This window comes from Amphiprion ocellaris, chromosome 6 (genome assembly GCF_022539595.1).
Source record: "Amphiprion ocellaris isolate individual 3 ecotype Okinawa chromosome 6, ASM2253959v1, whole genome shotgun sequence".
In the NCBI taxonomy this organism is placed as follows: domain Eukaryota; kingdom Metazoa; phylum Chordata; class Actinopteri; family Pomacentridae; genus Amphiprion; species Amphiprion ocellaris.
In genome coordinates, this window is record NC_072771.1 from 2,901,143 (window position 1) to 2,916,211 (window position 15,069).

Consider the following 15,069-nt stretch of genomic DNA (forward strand, 5'->3'; position numbering starts at 1 on the left):
TTTAACTTAACACAATCACAGCTTATGTGATAATGTGTTCATCTCCTACACCATGTAAAAAAATGTGATAAATACATGTTTAATTTGCATCTTGTTCCAAACATTAGAATATTCTGACGGCGTCTCATGTGGTAAAGCTCCACCACAAGTTTTACACATAGTACAAAATAAATGAATAGATAAAAATATACATATATGACACAATAAACTGTAATAACTGCTGGTAAAATCCCAATTACATATTTTATACCATATCTTTTGGCTCTAATTCTAAGTAAATGAACAATGAAAAATCTAAATTATTTAAAATATTGAGTTTAAAAAATATACACACTTGCTGTCAGAAAGATAAAAATTATTATCATTATTAAAAAATGTTAGAATACTGTAACATTCAAAAGCTGTAAAAACTGAAGAAAAAAACCCGATAATTTATATAGCAGATTTAAAGACAGTAACAGCTATTTTAAGGTCACAAGTTTCTGATGTGGATATTATTTATAGTTTTGGGCTTTTTTTAGCACATAAATTAACTTTTTACTAGATATTATTGCTTTGAATTTGTAAAACACAGTTAAAAAATACAATTTTTAAATAATAACAGAATATATTCATATACATATATGTTTATTTGAAATAACAGCCTGTGAAATAATATTTTTTACTGATGTATATACACTAAAAAGTGGTGTAGTTTTACATGCAATCATTGTAAACGAACAAATGAGCATTTATAAAAATACAGATTTTTGACATTATTTACAGTTTTAACATGTAAATAAATACTATTTCTCTGTGATTTTAGTAGATCATATCTGTAATTTAACAAAACAAGGAAAATTGTTGGAAAAGTTGGTGAGTTTTACTGTAAAATGTGGTAAAATTAAAAATGACTATTTGTAACAATATAGATGTTTTAATGTGGACTTTATTTATGGTTTTTGGCCTGATTTGCATTTACAGTTAAACATTTACAAACTTTTTTGACACTGTCATGTTTACTATTATTATTATTACTTTCTTTCTTTGACTTAACACAGCCACAGCTTTTGTGTAAATCATTCTCTCCTTTATTTATTTAAAATGATTAAAAAATACACATTTGAAGTAGTTTTTATCTTGTACCTTGCATTGGAATACAGATTTTTTTTTTGTCTTACACCTATTGTACAATAAAAACAACAGAAACTTAACTAAAACCTTAAAAAATATATCGCAGAATCACAATATTTGTTGGAAAAATTAACATTTAAACATTTTCTAATATTTCAGCTTTAATATTTTAGAATAAAGTCAAATAAATTTAATTATGTGGTTGATTTGTGTAAATATTTTGGTAGAAAATCAAACTTTTGCTCCAGTTTGTTTCCAGCAGCAGCACAGAGTGAACCTGAGCAGGTGGAGCTGATCAGTGTTGATTGTGATCAAATCAGTCAGGTGAGAAATGATGCAGCTGCGGCTGCGCACTGAAGGCCTACCTGTCCCACCTGTCCACCCATCTACCTGGCTACCTGTCCCTCCAGCTAACAGGTGCACAGGTCAAACTTGATCCACCTGGACGGACCGGACTTGCATTGGCTCACCGGAGCTCCATCAGCCGGGAATCAAGCACTTTGTTCCCGCTGAAGCTCCGCTCTGGACGCCGCTCCACGCGGTCCGTCCACCGGAGGGAAACTTAACGGCTCCGGTCAACAACACTTCAAACGCACCGTCAACACAGCGCACCGTCCCGGAGCGGACCGACAGCAAACACCGGCTGAAGTTCTCCGAGCCCAGCGGGACAGCGGCGCCGCGGAGCCCCGAGAACTGCCACCAAAAGCGGCCACTTACCTCCAGCGACTGTCCGCGGAGCACCGGCAGGAGGACGGAGGGCGGCGGGGCGTCCGGAGCCTCCGAGAGCAGTCCGCCGCTGCTGCGTGTGTGTCCTGTAACAGAGGATTAAAGTCCCGCTCCGGTTGTCCGGTCGGCGGCTCGCGGCGCGGACTGAAGCGGCGGCGGCTGCGTCGGTCTGCGGGGAGCAGCGGAGGGAGCGGAGACTGCGGCCGCGCATGCGCACCGCCGCTGCTACTGCAAAAACAGAGATCGTCTAACAAGGCGGTGAGTCACACGGAGGAGAAATCTGGTATGATGCTGGAGACACGGTTCAATCCACTCAGTTCACCAGATTTATATAGTTTATACCTTAAATAAAGACATTATGATTATTATCTACAGTAATAATAATAATAATAATAATCACTATTGTTATTAATAATATTATCACTAATAATAATATTAATTATTATTACAACTTGTTATTATTAAATGGTAATATAACAATGATAATTATTACTATTTAATAATAATTTATTACAGTGTTCTTATTAACAATAATAGTAATATTATCTATTATAATGACATCTTCTTATTATCGCCAGCTGGAAAGAGATCTTTGCTAATTTTATAGTTAATATCTAAAATAAACTGATTTCTAGAATTCATATATTTTTATAATTTTTAACTATATAATTTGTTTTTTCAAAATTTACCTTAATATAATACTAGCTTGCTACTAGTTTTGCTTGTTTTTTTTTTTACTTTTTTACTTCCTTTATTTTATTTTAGCTTTTGATTAATAGTAAATTTTTTCTCTCCATTTAACAGACTTATTAATTAATAAATTTTAGTATTTTATATGTGTAATTTTAAAAAAATTGTATCTTAGTATAATGTATAGAATTGTTCTTATAATTTTTTTATTTTTAATTCCTTTTGTTATTTTTTAAATAATGTTTAATTTTATTTCCTCCATTTTGCAGATTATTATCATCAATGTATTTTATAATTTTAATTATATTTGTAATTTTTAAAAATTGTAAACATAATGTAAAATATAAATTTTTAAATTTATTTTTCACTTTTTAATTCATTTTATTTTATTAATTTTATTATTTTTTCTATTTTATTTTTTACTTTTATTTAGTTTTCTCCTTTCATGAGTTCACCAGTTGGGCAATATGTAATTTTTGTTATTGTTACTTTTATTTATTTATTTATTTATTCATTTATTTATTTATGAGGGTTTTGTTTACCTAAAATATACTTTTTTTTAGGTGTAATGCATCTTTATAATTTTAATTTCATAATGTATTTTTTCATTATTATGATAATATGTATATATTTTACTTTCACTTTTTTGTGTAATCATTGATTTTGTTTTCTATATTTCTCATTTTACAGAGCTCATGTGTAAAACGTGCATGTTCGCTCCAAATAGTCTGAAAAATAAATATATTTTCATAATTAATCGCTAACTTACTACAGGATTTACCAGCCTTCTTCCTCTAGTCTTTTATTGGAATCCACAAGTCCTTCATGATTTTTTTTTAATGTCCTTTACATCCTTGTTTTTTGTACTTTTGTTGATAGTTTTGTGTTTTTAAAGTCAGATTTGTGGAACACGTTGTTGTCTGGAGCTGAATCAGAGGCGAGTTTTACTGCAGATGACGTCTTTGTGCTAAAAACAGACTCAAAATTACATCTTTAAAGAGCCTCCAACGTGTACACGAGGCTTTTACACTGAAACACAGCCTCCATGTGCAGCCTTTAATTTGAAAAGCGCTGTGGTTTTGCTGTTTGTTTCAGACCGACCTCTGAAACCTCCTCATGGTGTCGAGGTTTCAGCTCTAATTTGACTCCAGACCACAACAAAACCAGCTCTGTGATTCACTGAGCTGCTGAATTATCTGCAGAAAACGTGGCGGAACGTTTAGACGTCACGAGCGTTTAGGAAAATAGATTCAGGTTTAGGTGTTTCCATGAAGCAGTGAGGGCGTTTTTCATATGTTATGGGCCACAGATGATTAAAAACTGTGAGATTTGTGACAAAAAAATGTCGCTTTCAACATGAAATTGTGTTTAAGCTGCAAAAACGCTTCGGTAAAACTCAGGGGAAAACTTTTATCTAAAGATAGGTAGTGTAAAATTACTAAAATCTGAAAAAAACCAATAAAAAACTATTGCATTATGCATCAAAAGCACATTATATAGCTGCTAATTTACACATTTTCTCACTGTACAATAAAAATATCACTTATAAACTGGTAATCGCCTTTAAATGACAGATTATCACCAGAAAAATACATTTTTTTTATTAAAAGTAAAAAAAAAATAAAAAAAAAGCTACACATTTAACATGAAAAGATCTTTTAAGTATAGAAATGGGGGGAAAATATGGTTGACAGGTAAATTATTATTTTTTCAAAGTGATTTTACTAGAACAAAATAGGGAAAGTCGGGGGAAAAAAGGACTTTTTCAGTATTTAAAATCAGAGCACCGGATTTTTACATATAATAATGTGATTTTATGGAACATTTTGAGCTTTTCGCTGGTCATTTTATGGCATAAATGGCAAAATAGTTGAGGTTTGGGTACATCACTTTGGATGAAAGCATCTGGTAAATGAAATTGTACAAAATAATAACAAAGAAACACAAAATGACTGCAAAAAGATGCAAAATGACCACAAGGAGACATAAAATAATTTAATTCAAATCAATTTTATTTCTATAGCTCCAATTACAGTCAAATTGTCTCAAGACGCTTTATAGAAGCCAGATGCCTGAAGCAGCCCTGAGGAGACAGTGGCAAGAAAAACTCCCTTTAACAGGGAAAGAAAAGCTTGAACAGAACCCAGCTCAACAAAAATAACAACAAAGAGACGCAAAACAGTTACAAAGAGACACAAAATAACCACAAGTTATTAGTATTAGTTATTTACTGTTTCATATGATAAACGTCCTTAAAATAGATCAACTATGAAGACTAAAAAGAGACACAAAACGACCACAAACGGACACAAGATGACCACAAAGAGACTCAAAAACATCCAGAAGAGACACAAAACGACCACAAAGAGACACAAAACGACTACAAAAGACTGCAAAATGACCAAAAAGAGACACTAAAAGACCAAAAAGAGTCACAAGAAGACCGAAGAGACACAAAATGACCAAAAAGAGACACAAAAAGACTGAAAAGAGACACAAAAAGACTACAAACTGACGCAAAATGACCAAAAAGAGACACAAAAAGACTGAAAAGAGACACAAACGGACGCAAAATGACCAAAAAGGAGATGAAAAGCCTACAAAGACACACAAAATAACTCCAAAGAAACCCAAAAATACCGCAAAAAAAACACAAGAAGACTGAAAAGCGACACATAAGGACCACAAAGAGGCACACAATGACTGAAACGTCACACAAAATAAACACAAAATAACCACAGAGACACAAAACAACTACATAGATCCAAAATAACCAGGAAATTACATAAAATACATGCAAAGAGACACAAATCAACTCTAAATAGACATGAATAAAACCACACAGAAAGACAGATGCCTCGTTGTGTGACTGTGTGTGTCTTTTCTTCAGTCTAATAAAGTCCCTCCAGGCCTGAGGTGTGATTCTGGTGTCTGGAATCTGCAGCAGAGTGACGCCTCTCAGCGCTTTCAGCTCCTCTCAGGTGAAAAGCTCAGAATCTCCCACAGCAGAAGGCGAAGCAATTCAGGTAACACCAAGTAATCTGCTGCTGGTGAGTCACTGCCAGCAGCAGATTAATGCTCTGAGACATGCAGCACATTCAGCCTCCCAGCATTTACTGCCCCCAGCTCAGACCTGCCCCGTCCCGTCAGGAAGCACCACCACGGCTTCTCCTCCTTCACTATGACCAGAAACAGCTCAAAGTTGGAGTCTTCTAGACTCCTGTGCTGTCAGGTTACACATGGGGGTGACAAGACTGAAAACAGACACAAAATGACTGAAAACAGACACAAAATAGCTGAAAACAGACACAAAATGACCACAAAGAGACACAAAATGATTGAAAACAGACACAAAATGATTGAAAACAGACACAAAATGACTACAAAAAGGTACAAAATGACCACAAAAAGACACAAAATGACCACAAAGAGATACATAATGACCACAAAGAGACACAAAATGACCACAAAGAGACACAAAATGCCTGAAAACGCACACAAAGTGACCACAAAAGGGCACAAAATGACTACAAAAAGGTACAAAAAGACACAAAATGACAACAAAGAAACACAAAATGACCACAAAAAGGTACAAATTGACCACAAAAAGACACAAAAATACACAAAATGACAACAAAGAAACATAAAACAACTACAAATAGGCACAAACCACTAAAAGGTACAAAATAACTGAAAACAGACACAAAATGACCATAAAAAGGTGCAAAATGACTGAAAAGAGACACAAAATAACCACAAAAAGGAACAAAATAACTACAGAGACACAAAATGACCACAAAGAGACATTAAACAATAGATTAGGGCACATACAGACCAGAAAGAGGCGCACAATGACTGAAAAGATACACAAAATGATCAAACTGAGACATAGAATAACAAAATAGAGACACAAAATAATTACAAAGAGACAAAATATTATAAAATATACCTAAAAAGACCTAGACCTAAAAAGGCTTCCCCTCTAAATGTCCTCCGTTGGTCCACAGACCTCAGGTTGTCCCTCTAAACAACCTCCATGGGGTCCTCAGACCTCAGGTTGTCCCTCTAAACGTCCTCCGTTGGTCCTCAGACCTCAGGTTGTCCCTCTAAACGTCCTCCATGGGGTCCTCAGACCTCAGATTGTCCCTCGTCTTTCCTTCCAGCATCAGTAGAAACAGGAAGTTGCTGTTTATCAGGTTTCTCCACTCTGAGCTCTGAATGCTAAAGTAGCCTGATGTTGTTCTGCTGCATCAGCGAAGTGTTGGGTTACAGGGGACACAGTGTGTGCCTGTGTGGAGTGTTTGTGTGTTGTGTTCTTGTTGTTGTGTGTTTGTGTGTTGTGTGTCTGCGTCACTTAGCAGCAGGTGGACGGTGTATTCAGAGATCCTCTCTCTGCAGCAGCAGCCTGTTCTCAGACAAACACTCCAGATTTAATGTTTTTAACACTGATTTCTTCCTCTGGGTTTAGCAGAGTTTACTTATAGAGGTTAGATTTATTTAGAGATGAACAGAAATGTTTCGGTGTCATGTTCAGTATTTCAGTTTCATCTACAATATTTAAGCTCAGCTACAATACTTCGTTAGCATGTGAAATATTACCTGAGTGCATCAGCATCAAGTGAAATATTTAAATTTCATGTTCAATATTTCAGTTTTATCCCCCCGATGAATCGCCTCCTCCCTCTCCTGGGGGACTTCAACGCTCATGTAGGCAAAGACGGAGAAATCTGGAGGAGGTGATTGGGAGGAACCACCCAATCTGAACCTGAGTGTTGTTCTATTGTTGGACTTCTGTGCTAGTCATAGAATGGTCATAATGAACACCATGTTGGAACATAATGTTGCTCATAAGTGTACCTGGTACCAGAGCACCTTGGGCCAAAGATCGATGATACGACTTCATAGTCGTATCATCAGACCTGTGGCCGTAATGTCTCAGACACTCAGGTGAAGAGAGGAGCAGAGCTGCCAACTGATCACCACCTGGTGGTGAGTTGGATCCGGTGGTGGGAAAGGCTGCCAGACAGACCTGGTAAACCCAAACCTGTAATGAGGGTGAACTGGAAATGTCTGGTGGTCGATCCTGTCCGTGGGGATTTCAACTCCTACCTCCGGAAGACTTTCTCCTGCATCCCGGGGGAGGTTGGGGACATGGAGTCTGAGTGGTCCACATTCAAAGCCTCCATTGCTGAAGTAGCTGTTAGGAGCTGTGGCCAGAAGGTCACTGGTTCCTGTCTAACCCAAAAACCCGCTGGTGGACACCAACGGTGAGGAAAGTCGTCAGGCTGAAGAAGGAGGCCTTTCGGGCTTGGCTTGATCAGGGGTCTCCTGAAGCAGCTGATGAATATTGGTCGGCCAAAAAGGTGTCAGCTGCGACAGTTGTGGAAGCAAAAATTCAGGTGTGGGAGGCTATGGAGAAGGACTTTCGATTGGCCTCAAGGAAGTTCTGGCAAACTGTTCCATGCATCAGGAAAGGGAGGCAGGGCTTTGCTTAGGCTGTGTACAGTCGGGGTCAGAACTGGTGACCCATACTGGGGACATTGTTGGGTGGTGGAAGCAGCACTTTGAGGAACTCCTGAACTCCGTAAACATGTCCTCTGGAGGAGGTAGAGCCTGAAGACTCTGGGGGATCTTTGTCCATATCCATGGCAGAGGTTGCCGAGGTAGTTAAGAAGCTCCTTGGTGGCAAGGCGCCAGGTGTGGACGAGACCCACCCTGAGATGCTGAAGGCTCTGGACATTGTCGGACTGTCTTGGCTGACACGTCTCTACAATGTCGCGTGGGCATCGGGTACAGTGCTGGGAGTGGCAGACCAGGGTGGTGGTTCCCATTTTCAAAAAGGGGGACCAGAGAGTGTGTTGACTACCGGGGTATCACACTTCTCAGCCTCCCCGGGAAAGTTTATTCTAGAGTGCTGGAAGGGAGACTTCAACCGATTGCCGAACCTCGGACTCAGGAGGAGCAATGCGGATTCCAGCCTGCCCCTTGTCTCCGATCCTGTTCGTGATTTTTATGGACAGGATCTCAAGGTGCAGCCGGGGTGAGGAGGGTGTCTGGTTTGGGGACCTCAGGATTGCGTCTCTGCTTTTTGCCAATGATGTGGTTCAGTTGGTTTAATCAGACTGTGACCTTCAGCAGCACTGGAGCAGTTTGGGGATGTGGATCAGCACCTCCAAGTCCGAGGCCATGGTTCTCTGATGGAAACCGGAGGATTGCTCCTTCCAGGTTGAGGGGGAGTTGCTTCCCCAAGTGAAGGAGTTCAAGTCTCTCGGGATCTTATTCACGAGTGATGGGAAAATGGAGCGTGAGGTGGACAGGTGGATTTGTGTGGTAGCAGCAGTAATGTGGGTGTTGTACCTAACCGTCGTGGTGAAGAGGGAGCTGAGCCACAGGGCAAAGCTCTCGAACTACCAGTCCATCTATGTTCCAACCTTCACCTATGGTCATGAGCTCTGGGTAGTGACCAAAAGAACAAGATCGTGGATACAAGCGTCTGAAATGAGCTTCCTCCATGTGGTGGCTGGGATCAGCCTTAGAGATAGGGTGAAAGGAGCCAGTTGAGGTGGTTTGGACATCTGATTCGGATGTCTCTGGGCAAGACTTCCTTTTTGGAGGTTTTCCGAACACATCGATCTGGGGGGAGACCCCGGGGCAGACCCAGAACCTGCTGGAGGGATTATATATCTCATCTGGCCTGGGAACACCTCGGGATCCCCCAGGAAGAGCTGGAAAGCGTCACTAGGAGGAGGGACATCTGGAATGACCTGCTTCGGCTGCTGTCTCCATGACCCAAACCCGGATAAGCGGAAAACAATGGATGGATGGACGGATGGATGTGTTTATTTATGTAAAGAAAAACATCAAATTCAGGTACCAGGTGACAAATTCAGAATATAAAAGACTCTAGATGTTTATTCTCCTGTAGACGAAGTCTTCTCATTTCATATTATCCCTGCAGAGTCAACACACCATGATTTATCTTCAGTCTGTTCAAAGAATAACCTCTTTAATGTTTGTGCAGCGCTGAACGCTTTACTGCTGGAATATATTTCACATCTCAGGTCGACTTTCTGTCCCCAAAGTCAAAACCAAACATCAGAGGCAGCTTTTAGTTTTTATGCTCCAAATACTTGAAACAAACCCTCAGAAAACGACAGATTTTTGCTTTTAAATGAACCAAATCTGAGGCTTCTGAATATTTTAAACTGCGCTTAAAGGCACCACAACCTCTGGTATAAACTCTGAGTCATTATGGACAATCCTTCTCTTATTTTGAACAAATCCTTAGTACATTTGGGTGATTTTGAACCATTTTGGACAGATTTTTTGCCAAAATATCAAAAAAAATTGAAACCTGATGTTTAACACGCCTTTTACATCTGGTTTTGGGGTGTGAGGGTTAAAGAATAAACCTTGAATAAGGAAATGTGTCTGACTCGTTTGTCGTTTGCTGTAATTAATCGGACTAATTTCATTTATTTTTGCTCGACTTTCTGACATAACTGGTAAAACTAAAAGATGCAAAAATCACACTATAAGATGCAAAAATGTTGCAATGAAAATGCAAAAAGGACACCAAAAGATGCAAAAATGACACTACAAGATGCAAAAATGACACTAAAAAAATTGCAAAAATGACACTAAAAGATGCAAAAATGACACTAAAAAAAATGCAAAAATGACACTAAAAGATGCAAAAATGGCACTAAAATATGCAAAAATGTTGCTAAAAAAGCAAAAAATGACACTAAAAGATGCACAAATGAAATTAAAAGATGCAAAAATTACCCAAAAAGTTGCAAAAATGACACTAAAAGATGAAGAAATGTTGCTAAAAGATGCACAAAGTACACTAAAAGATGCAAAAAGTTGCTAAAAGATAAAAAAAATTTACCCAAAAAGATACAAAAAATGATACTAAAAGATGCAAAAATGTTGCTAAAAGATGCAAAAATGACATTAAAAGATGCAAAATTTACCCAAAAAGATACAAAAAATGACACTAAAAGATGCAAAAATGACACTAAAAGATGCAAAAATGTTGCTTAAAAAAAGCAACAATGACAAGATGCACAAATGACATTAAAAGATGTAAAAAATTACCCAAAAAGTTGCAAAAGTGACACTAAGATGCACAAATGACACTAAAAGATGCAACAATTACCAAAAGGTTGCAAAAATGAGATTAAAAGTTGCAAAAATGTTAATAATGCAAAAATCACACTAAAAGTTGCAAAAATGACACTAAGACATGCAAAAACATTGCTAAGAAATGCAAAAAATACACTAAAAGATGCAAAAATTAGACAAAAACATGCAAAAATTTAGCTAAAAAATGCAAAAACGACACCAAAAATCTGGTTCCACATGAAGCTGAAGCATCCAGATGAAGCTGCTCACATTCAGCTCAAACGCTGGAATCAGAGGAAGACTAAATCATTTTACTTCACAGATTGTTTGACCTCCATCCTTCTTGGTCACATAAACTCACAATAAAGCAAAATAATTTCCATCAAGGCGACTCGGCTCTGATCTCTGAACTCGTCCACGTAGAAAAAAACACAACTTTTCTTCCTCTATCACACAAAATGCTCTCTCGGTTTCTTTATTTCTGATGGAGTCATCTTCAGCCTCGGCGTTAATCACCTCAGATCTGCCTCCATCTGAACTTCACCGCTGAATCACAATCACTGGATCAGGAAGAGAAAAAACAGGAGCAACATCATGAGATGAACCAGAGGTGAGGATCTGATGTGTTTCTGATTATGCTGCTGCATTTAAATGTTTAAAATGTTAAAAAAATTTTAACTCTCATTTTTAGAGCAGCTTACTGTTATTATATAGATTCTTCCTGTTTTTGTTAAATTACAGATACTATCTAATAAATAAATAAAAAAATAAAAAGTTACATGTTGACTGTAGATAAATAAATAAATAAATGGATGACAAGTCAAAAGAGTACATAATGTCTCCTTAAAAAATCTGTACTTTAATACTCAGGTTGTTTGATTTGCTTGTTTTTGTTGTTGTTTTTACAGTGTTTGACCATAAATGAACTAATTTTCAAGTTTCATGTCGGGCGAATTTTGCATGATTTTGGGCAGGTTTTGGGTCATGTTGGGCGAATTTGGAGTCATTTTTAACATGTTTTGAGTCATGCTGGACAAGTTTTGAGTTATTTTTGGACAAGTTTTGAATCATTTTGGGTAAATTTTGCATCATTTTAGGCATGTCGTAAGTCATTTTAGGTACGTTTTGGGGCATGTTAGGCAAATTCAGATTCATTTTGGGGATGTTCTGAGTCATGTTGGGCTTTTTTTTTTAACCATATCTGTCTGTATATGTAGTCCATGCATCTGCCCATAATGACTGCAGTCTGGGTAAAATTAGACAACGATTATTGTTAATAAAAAGGTAATTTAGCATTTACTTCATAACCCGTCCCCCGCCCCGAGCTCCTCACCTTTATTTTCAAGCTGATGAATGTAAACAGTAAATATAAACCGCATATTGGACCTTAAAAGTACATTTAATAGTTAAAAAACAATAAAAACAGACTAGAAATGATAAAATATCTGTAAAATGCTGCTAAACAGAGAGTGTTTCTTTATGAATTCATATAAGATGATATATGTGAGAAGTAGGCGGAAGGAATGAGCTCTGCTTTACACCTTTTCCTTCAACACTCTGGGTGTAATATACAGTTTTACATAATGTGGAGGAATTTATATGCTCTTTTAATAAATGTGAGATTGATGGTGTGTTGAATTATCATCAGTTTCTCTGTTTACAGAATCTGTATGTGAATGTTCTTTAGGGTAAAAATCTGCTTCATGTGTTGTTAAAATCTAACATGAAGAGAACATATAAGCAGTTTGAAACTTTGCACATATAATACCAACATCTAGACGCCTATGAACACCAGTTTATGTTTCCTACCAATGAGTCCACATCATTGTTTTGGCATGTTAAAATGGCAAAAACTGGAATTTTAGCTTATAATACTCACTAACCATCAAATTATACTGATGTTAGAGCCTCAAAAGTTGGCGAAATGTCAAAGACTGTATTTTAGTAGAAATATGGTGGCAGCATCATGATGTGAAGCATGGTGGTGGCAGCATCATGATGTGAAGCATGGTGGTGGCAGCATCATGATGTGAAACATGGTGGTGGCAGCATCATGATGTGAAGCATGGTGGTGGCAGCATCATGATGTGAAACATGGTGGTGGCAGCATCATGATGTGAAGCACGGTGGTGGCAGCATCATGATGTGAAGCATGGTGGTGGCAGCATCATGATGTGAAACATGGTGGAGGCAGCATCATGATGTGAAGCATGGTGGTGGCATCATCATTAGTGAAGCATGGTGGTGGCATCATCATTAGTGAAGCATGGTGGTGGCAGCATCATGATGTGAAGCATGGTGGTGGCAGCATTATGATGTGAAGCACGGTGGTGGCAGCATCATTAGGGAAGCATGGTGGTGGCAGCATCATTAGGGAAGCATGGTGGTGGCATCATCATGAGTGAAGCATGGTGGTGGCAACATCATTAGGGAAGCATGGTGGTGGCAGCATCATGAGTGAAGCATGGTGGTGGCAGCATCATTAGGGAAGCATGGTGGTGGCATCATCATGAGTGAAGCATGGTGGTGGCAGCATCATTAGGGAAGCATGGTGGTGGCAGCATCATGACGTGGGTCACTTGCATTTTTCCTCAGTAAAAATCAGTTTTCACTTTGAGTCTTTTTTGTGTAAATTCTCTTTAAAACAACAAAAAAATTGACCAGAATTAAATGTTTAAAAGCGAATCAACATGTTTTTTCTTTCAGCTTCTTCTTCCTGTCTCCTGTCACCAGGACAGAGGATCTTTAATCACTGAAACTCAGTTTGACAATCAAAGAATCTTACTGGACTAAAAGCAGATGAAGTCTAGATTTTCCTCAGGTTCCCGTTGTCTCTCTCAGATCTAGGAGGTTGAAAGATTTTGCTGCAGAAATAATGTTTGTTATTAAAATATCATTGTTTTATTGAACTATAATTGCAGAAGCCGGACGGTGGTTTGCTGCTTTAACCCTGAAAACCTCGTGTGAACGGAGCTTTTTCTGTCGTCGGAGTGTTTCTCCTTCTTCTCCGGCAGCCGGCGGCCAACAGCCCGAGGCCAGAGGAAGAAAAGACCACATGAAGCCGTAAATATTTGATGAGCTGCTGCACGTCTCCAGCAGCTCCACGGCCGTCCAAGGTCACGAGACTCTGCAGCACAAACACAACCAGGTCCACAAACACCAACCCACTGCTGCTGCTGGAGTCGCGTTACAGACGTCAGATGTTCCCTAAACGCTGAAGGCAAACCTTAACACCAATTTAATTTCCACATCGACTAAAATTTAGGTCATTTCTGCATCTCTGTGTTTACTTATTTATCTCTTAATTTCTTTATTTGTGGTCGTAATCTTAGTCCAAAACATTATTATTATTATTATTATTATTATTATTATTATTATTATTATTATTATTATTATTATTATTATTATTATTATTAGTAGTAGTAGTAGTAGTAGTAGTAGTAGTAGTAGTAGTAGTATTGTTATTATTATTCAGCTTAAGACCTCTACCCTTATTAATATATACACATAACAGAAATACAGAATACATAAATGAATTTAGATTTTGAGAAAAGAAATAGGAAAGCAGAAATAGGCAAACAAATAAATACAATAAATACATATATGTAGAAATACATATTGGTGTAAATTAAGTCATGAAGTAGAAATGTATTAATAAATGTAGAAATTTAGAAAAACACAATAAATCTAAGAATAAATAAATAAATGTGGAAATTCTGAAAACAGTTTGATGTAGAAATAGGCAAATAAATTAATTTTTTTTACATTAAATAAATTAATGTAGAAATACTTAAACATGTAAATTTAGAAATAAATGTAGAAATTTAGAAAAAACGTAATAAATGTAAGATAGAAATTAATACATGTAAAAATTCAGAAAATTATTAGATGTAGAAATAGAAATAAATGCAAAAATAGAAACGAAAAATTTTGTAAAAATGTGTAAATAGGTGTTTAAATCGAAAAATAAATAAATGTATAATTTCAGACATAAATGTTTAAATTTACAATAAACAAAAGTATAAAGTCAGATTTTTAAAAATGTAGAAATTCATAAATATATCAAACAATAGCTGTAGAAACAATCACATAAATAGAGAAATGTAAAAAAATAAACAGAAATTTCAATAAAAAAATACATGTAGAAAAACTCAAACAAATGAAAACCTTAAAAACAATAAAAAAAACAATGCAGAACTGCATCAATAAATGAAAATTTTGAAATAAATGTAGAAATTTAGAAAAACACAATAAATATAAGAATGCATAAATAAATTAATAAATGTGGAAATTCAGAAAATTACTAGGTGTAATAATCAAATAAATGAAAAAATAGAAAGAAACTAATGTAGAAATATGTAAACAAACATGTAAATTTAGAAATAAATGAATGTAGAAATTCATGCATAA

General features: G+C 36.8%; 1 protein-coding gene across 2 annotated transcripts in view; it reads right to left on the reverse strand.

The window, feature by feature from the left end:
* Positions 1 to 1,973, reverse strand: part of LOC111582069 (spermatid perinuclear RNA-binding protein-like) — a 120,405-nt gene extending 118,432 nt beyond the window's left edge. For both annotated transcript variants that reach the window (XM_055011360.1, XM_055011362.1), the window contains exon 1: positions 1,831 to 1,973. The gene's annotated coding sequence lies outside the window, so the exon portion shown is untranslated. The remainder of the gene's footprint in view (positions 1 to 1,830) is intronic.
* Positions 1,974 to 15,069: the final 13,096 nt, after the last annotated feature.